General features: G+C 40.9%; 1 protein-coding gene across 3 annotated transcripts in view; it reads right to left on the minus strand.

The window, feature by feature from the left end:
• Positions 1–9,106, minus strand: part of LOC145539140 (uncharacterized) — a 526,738-nt gene that overhangs the window by 33,876 nt on the left and 483,756 nt on the right. Inside the window, exon 7 of one of the 3 annotated variants that reach the window (XR_014077601.1) lies at positions 616–2,535. The exons of the other annotated variants lie outside the window; for them this stretch is intronic. The gene's annotated coding sequence lies outside the window, so the exon portion shown is untranslated. Of the gene's footprint in view, positions 1–615; positions 2,536–9,106 lie in introns of those variants that run through there. 3 annotated transcript variants of the gene reach the window in all.

The raw sequence follows: 9,106 nt of genomic DNA on the forward strand, positions 1-9,106 counted from the left end.
CCTGGCTTGGAGAATTTTGAGCATTACTTTACTAGCATGTGTGATGACTGCAATTGTGCGGTAGTTTGAGCATTCTTTGGCATCACCTTTCTTTGGGATTGGATCGAAAACTGACCTTTTTCAGTCCTGTGGCCACTGCTGAGTTTTCCAAATTTGCTGGCATATCGAGTGCATCACTTTCACAGCATCATCTTTGAGGATTTGAAATAGCTCAACTGGAATTCCATCACCTCCACTAGCTTTGTTCATAGTGATGCTTTCTAAGGCCCACTTGACTTCACATTCCAGAATGTCTGGCTCTAGGTGAGTGATCACACCATCATGATTATCTGGGTCGTGAAGATCTTATTTGTACAGTTCTTCTGTGTGTTCTTGCCACCTCTTCTTAATATCTTCTGCTTCTGTTAGGTCCATACCATTTCTGTCCTTTATTGAGACTATCTTTGCATGAAATGTTCGTTTGGTATCTCTAATTTTCTTGAAGAGATCTCTAGTCTTTCCCAATCTGTTGTTTTCCTCTATTTCTTCGCACTGATCGCTGAGGTAGGCTTTCTTATCTCTCCTTGCTATTCTTTGGAACTCTGCATTCAGATGGGAATATCTTTCCTTTTCTCCTTTGCTTTTCGCTTCTCTTCTCTTCCCAGCTATCTGTAAGGCCTCCTCAGACAGCCATTTTGCTTTTTTGCATTTCTTTTCCATGGGGATGGTCTTGATCCCTGTCTCCTGTACAATGTCACGAACCTCTGTCCATAGTTCATCAGGCACTCTGTCTATCAGATCTAGTAATGATTGTTACTAGACTCAAACATTGTATCCTAACAATATTGGAAGGAGAAAAGTGTTAGTATGCAAAAAATTAAGGAAATGAATGATAGGAAGAGAAATATATTATAAAATGCTGTTAGCTTTGATTCTGTTTGTTTTTTACATAAATTCTGTTTGGCTCAAGAGTAATCACAGAGAACAAGATGAGACATTTGTGTGGCATCAGGTTACTGACAGTGATATAACTATTCTAAGTTACCAAGAATGAATTGAGATAGTGACAGTAACAAAGTTTAGGGCCAAAAGAGTGTCAGTTATGCCTGAGAATTCTTCTAACATAGCTTCTCATTAGAATAACTCTTCATGCTTTCATCACTTCGTTCATGACTACTCTGTCCTCTTTCCTTCTGTGACTTACACATTTATTTGCACTGTTAGATTTCTCAAATACTATTTATTTCAATAATTTTGACTTGAAATCTTGTTTTTATTTTTTAAAAAAAGAAAAAAATATGAAAAAAAGGGACCTATAAGACCCTACATTTTGAGCAAAGCAACTGAGCCAATTAGGTTGTCATAGAAATTTATCATTTCAACCTAGGTAAAATTGGCAATCATGTATGTACATGATGTTCCTGAGGAAATTTTAACCAAATCATTGACTGTATCTATTGTCAATTAAGAAGCAGGTTTGTGAGGGCAGCATGCATTTATTTCAGGTATAAATCCCTGAAGAAATTAGCCATGTGTGCATTATACCTACAGGGATGTCGTTGACTGATGACTGGTACAGAAACTAACAAAAAGGTGTTTTTTAAAGTGAGAACACAGATTAACATCTAATTTCAAAGATACATTGATATTTCTTTGCTTCACTTAAATTATAATTCATGAGAATGGAAATTGAATATTCCAGAGGAGAGGAAAAATAATAACACATTGTTTTTTCTGGTCCAAAGCCGAAGTAGACTTGTACAGCTGTGGGGGGAGAAAGGGCGTTCAAAGACTCTCACCATGCATGCTTCAATAAGACATCCTACTGTTCTAGAAAATGCTCCAACAGAAAGGTCAGTTTTTAGGAAATCATTCAAAGGAATAAGCCAAACTTAAAAGAAATTTGTCTGGGATCCTAGGTAACCTTACTTCGCCCCTTCTGAGTTGATGCTGTTTTGTGTCAGAAACATACTAGACAAGTGGATGTGAAAGGAAAGGGTGAGTCAAGCTTTATTGGCAGATCCATGACAGCCATTCTCAGTAATGTTTCCTCCATTGTCAACACTTCAAATAGAAACTACAGTATGGATATTGCCAGTGAGAGATTTGGAAAATGCACCACATCAATGACTTGCTCCCCCTCGCCAACCACTCCTCCCTTCCCCTTCCCTACAAGAATACATCAGAGCTTGTTACCAAGATACTGTAAGAGAAGTTTGAGACAAATTAAAAGTCCCCTCCCTGCCTCATTGTTAACTTATTCAATGGCATCCTGGCATTTTGCAACAAAGCCTTTGATGATAAGTTTCGAAGTAGCATTCCAACTCCAGAAAGTATGTTAGGGGGATTTTAAATAGCTGTTATTCACTCGTAAGTGTTTAGTAGATCCAGGATTTTCTTTGACTATTCCACTGTGAACAGGTGACACAGGTAACCATTGTATGCTGATTTTAAAATGTTAAGAGAAGGACTTCCCTGTTCAGTGGTTAGGACTCTGCACTTCCAACACACGGGACGAGGGTCTGATTCCTGGTGGGGGAACTGAGATCCTGCATGCTGCACGGCAGAGCCAAAAAGAAAAATGTTAAGAGGAAAAGAAATAAAATTTTTCTCCGTATAGCAATATTGTACCTCAAAAGAAAAAAACATAATTTCAACTGAAGTCACTGTTATTTCTACCAACGTCATGCTTCCCAGTACCAGAATGACAATTTTTCTCTATACTCTTATAGATATTGAAAATTTACCATGTGATTTGTTCACTCAGCTTTGAGCTTTAAATGCACTATTTAATATAAAATGATAAAAAGTCCCACATTGTTTCAGGACTACAGCTCTTCCCTTAGAGTTTGCAGAAATATGTGTTTCTCTGGAATCTACACATTCATACATCTATCTTCCAAATATTTCTACTCCCATCCCCATTTCTTTCTACTCTCATTCCAGAAAGAAAACCGAGAGAATCCAAAAGTCCATTCTGCATGGGCTAAAATGAGGTGCCATATTGTACTGGGGCAATTCTAACAAATTTCTAGTCACCTCACTCTATTTTCTTTTTCTTTTCTTCCTTTCTTTTTTTTTTTCCTTTGGTCAAACTGCACAGAATGTGGCATCTTAGTTCCCAGACCAGTGATCCAACCTGCGGCCCACATTGGAAGTGTAGAGTCTTAACCATTGGACCACTGGTGAAGTTCAGCATACCACTCTCAGACAAATATTTCAAAAACAGAACTTAATCCCTGGCCTATCATTTCCCATCACATCATGTTCATATCTATCGTCCTGACTGCAGCTCTCTGCATAAATAATGGAGCTTCAACATATGGCCCACTCTTCTAGAAAAACTAGCAGTCTTTCATGGAAAAAAAAAATACCTTTTCCTGCTTTCTCTTTTTGTTAGTTATACTATCCCCAGTTCTGAGATTTTGCTATTGCTGTCACTTCCCCAACCTGGATGTTTTCTGTTGTTCTCAACTTGTTTATATAAAACTATTATTAATGACTCACCTTTTCCATGTAGACTTCCCTGGATATTCCTGGAAATAGGACAGTGCTGTCCTCTCTCTAATGTTACAGCTTCACTGACAGTGAGTCATGCAGTGTTGGTTACTTCATTATGGGCTAAGGTTGTCATGACTGTTAGTTTTCTCTTTCTGTACTTATGGTACCTCTTCATGGGACTATGAGTAGCTAATAATTATTTTGAGTTTTGTTTGGTGATTACCACTGGCTCTATAAGGGTTCCCAGGTAGGGCTTTGGTAAAGAACCCACCTGCCAATTTAGGAGACTTAAGAGACATGGATTTGATCCCTGGGTTGGGAAGATCCCTTGGAGGAGGGCATGGCAACTCAATCCAGTATTCTTGCCTGGAGAATCCCATGAACAGAGGGAGCCTGGTAGGCTACAGACCATTGGGTTGCAAAGAATCGGACATGACTGAAGCAACTTAGCATGCATGCTTGACTGGCTATATGATTAGGAAGACTTCCATCTTACTCTGTTTTAGCAAAGATATGACTTATTTGAGAGAAAAAAGAGGGAGAAGTTAGTCTCTGTCTCAACCTCTATTTCTTTCTGTTAATGAACTGCACAAATTTATGGTCAGGCCTATAATAGCTATCCATGTAGTTTCAGACTAGTTACTGACTAGTTATTAAAACCCTGTACATCTCAGTTTTCTCTGATAGGAGTGCATCTAACTTATGCCTTATGTAAAGAGTAAATAATATAATCATATATGTGAGGCCATTAGCACTATCCTGGTATATAGTGGGTACTTAATAGGTGGTGGTTTTAGCTTTTGTTTTTTCTAATTTAGGAAAGAGAGTCTAATGATTAAAAGAATAAGCTTTAAAAAACACAACCAGGTTTTAAATTCCAGCTGTATCATTTATTAATTTGCTAAGGTCTTTTAACCTCTGAGTTTCTTATTTTTCTCCTTTCCGACATTTGGATAGTACTTTCTGCAAAACACCTGAGTGATTGGATGGGTAATAAAGATGTGACCAATATGTCAGCAGGCATGATGCATGTTCACTGGGATCACTTAATAAGATTTAATGAGATAGTGGGAGAAAATATAACCTCCTCATGTCCCTAGAGGGAACACTCAGACAGCTTTCTCTGACTTTCCTCTCGTTATTAGGTAAAAGGAGATCCAACTATTACTTTCAATTGGAGCACAGGCTCAATTTAGTCATGGGAATGTTTAGTCTGATAGAGCAGTGAAAATTCCAAACCTGATTTAACATGCAACTTAACGCCTCAACCAGCTGGCACCTGTTATAGGCTGGGACTTACAGTGGTGCAAGAGTTCTGGGGCTTGTCCCTTCCAGCTCATCATCTCTCCCAGTCCTAGCTTCATTTAGGGATCAATGATGAAGAGAGAGAGAAGTAATACCTGAGTGGCTTTGTGCTTTCTGGTTGTCAGGTAGTTAAAGCTGACAGTTCTTAGAGGGAGGCCACCGGAATGATTATAGTCAACCCTTGTCCTCATGGTTGCTTTAGGGGGCTTTTCGAATGTCCTCTTTAGCCAATCTTTCTCATGGCTTTCTTGGTCCCAGCAGATGCATTTCTATTTTAGATCCTTTACTCCTGCATCAACCACTACTCACCAGCTGAACAGCCTTCCCCAGGGGCTCCTCATGCCTCCAGAAGCCCCAACATAGACCTTGGGAGACTTAAGATAGTTCTACATCAAAACTCTCTTGCAAATGGCCCACAGCCAACGCTCAGCATCATTTGTTCCAGCAAATTAGATCACTTCCCTTTGATCCCCTATTTAGCCTCTCTTTAGTTTATAGATTTCCAAGCATGAGTTGTATCTGAGCCATAGTCCATTGTAACTTTTTCAAGCATGAGTAAGATATCTGTACTTTCTGTCTCCTTTAAGTCTCTTATCTTCTTCAAGCATTAAAGAGTGAAATAATGTCAACTGCAGCAGCCTGGATGGACCTATAGATTACCGTACTGAGTGAGGTAAGTCGGACAGAGAAAGGGAAATATTATATGGCTTCCCTTATATGCAGAATCTAAAAGGAAATGATACAAATGAATTTATTTACAAAACAGAAACAGATTCACAGACTTAGAGAATGAACTTATAGTTTCCAGTGGGAAGGATGGAGGGAAGGGATAGTTAGTGAGTTTGGGACAGACATGTACACACTGCTATATTTAAAATGGATAGCCAACAAGGTCCTACTGTATAGCACATTGAACTCAGTTCAATGTTATGTGATAGCTTGGATGGGAGGAGGTGAGTTTAGAGGAGAATGGATATATGTTTATGTATGGCTGAGTCCCTCTGCTGCCTTCCTGAAACTATCACAACATTGTTCATCAGCTATACCCTAATATAAAATGTATGCATGTGAGCTCAATAGTGTCCAACTCTGCAACTTCATGGACTGTAATTCTCTAGGCTCTTCCATCCATGGAATTCTCCAGGTAAAAATACTGGAGTGGGTTGCCACTTCCTCCTCTAGGGGATCTTCCTGATCAAGGGATTGAACTTGCGTTGCTTGTCGTCTCCTGCATTGGAAGGCAGGCTTTCTACTATTGAGCCACGTGGGAAGCCAGTCCTTATCATCCCAACCACAAGGAAGGGGACTCACAGCAAGGGAATTGCTCTCTCTCTGAACAGATGCCTGCACACATCATTTCTCTCAAAACCTTTTTGAGACCCTTGATCTGCTCAAAGGGTCCAGGACATATGGAGCAGGTTCTCATAGCCACTTACTGCACAACCTTTTGTATGGGGTGGCAGGCTACCTCTTGCTCACTTCAGTGTCCTAACACCTGTGCTGCTGTCTGTCCTGCTTCACCTCAGTCAAAACTGAGAAGGAAAAAACCAAGGAAGAATCCTGTTCCTAGCAACTAAACATAGAGCAGTGCCTGGCACCAGGAGTGGCTGCAGAATTTACTGGACTAATGCAAAATGAATCTTCAGGTCCTCTTACTCACAAATCATTAAGAATTTCAAGAAGACCTTAGTAGAGCATTAAACTGCCCATCCAAGTGTGCGGCCCTGTGTGACAACACGAGATACATGCCCATGAAGTCGGCTCTAGAAAGCAGATGGCAGAAATAGTCCTTGTTGTTCTTCCTTTGGTTCCAATCCCACATAATTCCACTTTGCTCAGATATGCCCACATGGCCCTAGCATCACTGAGATCTTACTGATAATCCATTACCAAAGACCCCACGGTGGTACATTTGTGCACGGTTCAGAACTGATTTCACGCTGAAACAAAACCCAGCCAGTTTAGATCAGAACCAAAAGTAGCCAAAATTAACTGGCTACTTCTCTGATAAAGAAATAGGGGCTCATTAATATCCTTTGTTATTTACGTTTTCTGATTCCTTACAGTATAAGAAAGCAGAGGTGTAGGAGATGCTTACAAAGAACCACTACCTAGACTAGTAGTCTCTTTGTTTCAGCTTTGAAAAAAAAAATAATAATAATGGAGCAACGAGACAAAAACAAAGAGTCCTATAATCAGGAATATGGAGGATGAAAGTACAACGTGCTATCCATCAACGTGCCTAATGCATGTCATTATTTCCATTAAAGCATTTTGTGTTGGGAGAAAATAAGACATTTCTTGGAAGGGGGCGGTTTGCCTTTCTGATCCAACAGCACAGAGTCAAGCGTCCTGAGGTAAGGTTCAGCAGGAGCTCACAGAGTCAGCACCGAGATGCAGACACTGCAGATACCATCCATCTCCCTGACACACGCAGGGAGGGACTCATTGTGCGGCTGCCAGGCGTGGTGGCTGAGATGAGAATGTTACAGAATACAGAAAAGGGAGCTGGGCTGTTGGGCTTGTTACCGCTCTCATCTGTGAATAGCTCCATAAAGCAGCTCTGCGGAGCATTATTACAAAATGAAGAAATACAGATTCAGTCTGCAGCCATCATAACCCAGGCAGGCAGTCAAGGAGTTAAGTGAACGATGCCCCGGGAAGGTAGAAATCTAGGTGTTCACAGTGAGGAGGAGACTGCCTTTTTTTAGAGCACTATTTTTGATGCAGACGCTGAGTCAGACCAGCCGCCTCTGAGATTGATGATATCCCAGCCTCCCCTATTCCTTGAATTTCAAACCAAAATAACAAAGAGTGTCCGATAGGAAAGACATCACTCAGTCATCAGTGGAAAAGGCAATTAAAACGGTTGTGTGTGTGTGTGTGTGTGTGTGTGTGTGTGTGTGTGTGTGTCTATAGAGAGGGGTGGAGTAAAGAGTGAGAAACCCCAGTTACAGTTCATGTCTGGGGCTCCCTCACTGATTGGAAAAGAAAACAACAAGGAGAAAAATAGAACAAGTCATCTTGGAACATGCAGATCCCACAAGGACAAAGCGCTTTGCTGAGACAAACATAGCAAAAAGGGACAGTGTATTGTCATTTGAGCTTGTTTGACAAGGAAATAGTTTAAACCAAATCTCAGAAGAGGAGCAACTGGGACTGGGTAGCACCTGCGCCTTATCACACCTCACTGCCATATACAAGGACTATAGGGTTGACTGCTGTGCTTAGGGAAACATGATGTGACCTGTGACTTCTAAATCTGCATAATATTGATTCTTGATGGAGGAATATCGAACTAGGTAAGGAACCACACTTCCTCCTGCCCACCCCCACCTTTTATTTTAAGCAAGACTTGTTTCAGGAAAGAGGGCAGTTAGGAACCAAAATTTATCAGACGGCACCTCAACCTGTCCCCCTGTCCCCAGCCAGGAACTCCTGGAATGAGGCCATGCAACTCTTCTTATTTGTTAGGCCATGGCCTATTTTTCCAGGCTGTTGTATAAGACAAATCCATTGCCTCATTTCTCATTGCCTCTCTACAAAGGAAAAAAGCAGACAGATCTTCCCAAACTCAGACAGAATACTGTGCACAGCCAAGTGGGCTGAAAAAAGGACGCTGCCAAATTGGCTAGCACAGCTCCATGCCCTGCTCTCTTTCCACAACAACAACAAAAATGTTGGACGCCCCCCCTCCCACCACCACCACCCCCAGTACATGAAAGAACTCAGATGCTTCTGTTTGGATAGAATTAGGACTCTGAAAAGTGAGCAATCGATGTTGCCATCAAGCCTCAGAGCTCTTCAGAAGTATCAGAAGCAAGATCTGACCACATTTTTAAAAAAATAAAACCTCAAGCAAACCTTCAAGTCAGATAGACAGAAACTGAAATGGCCTAAATCATGGCCACGTACAGGACAAGGCATTTACACACACAGAAGGGTCCTGGGTCAAGCTCAGCCGCTAAAAGATTGTCAACATTCCTAACAAGCACTCTACCATCATTATAATCCGAATAAAGAGTTAATAATAGCTCTGCTTTATGAGTTGACTAAGTTTCAGGCACCATGACAAGCTCTTGGCATAGTTTATTTATTTATTTTTTCTAGTTTTCACCACAACCCTGAAATTATTCCAGCTTCACAGATGAGAATACTGAAGTTCAGAGAAGTTCAAATCCTTGCAACTGGTGATAGCGGCAGAGTCAACACTCAGTGTCAGGACAGGCTGGTGGGAGTGAGTGTCTCCTACTATGAAGCCATTCCCCATATACTTCAGCTGCCCTTAAAATGAACAATGATGGACTTTTAATCCTTACTG

This window comes from Giraffa tippelskirchi, chromosome 2 (assembly GCF_054371585.1).
Source record: "Giraffa tippelskirchi isolate mGirTip1 chromosome 2, T2T-mGirTip1v1.2.pri, whole genome shotgun sequence".
In the NCBI taxonomy this organism is placed as follows: Eukaryota; Metazoa; Chordata; class Mammalia; order Artiodactyla; family Giraffidae; genus Giraffa; species Giraffa tippelskirchi.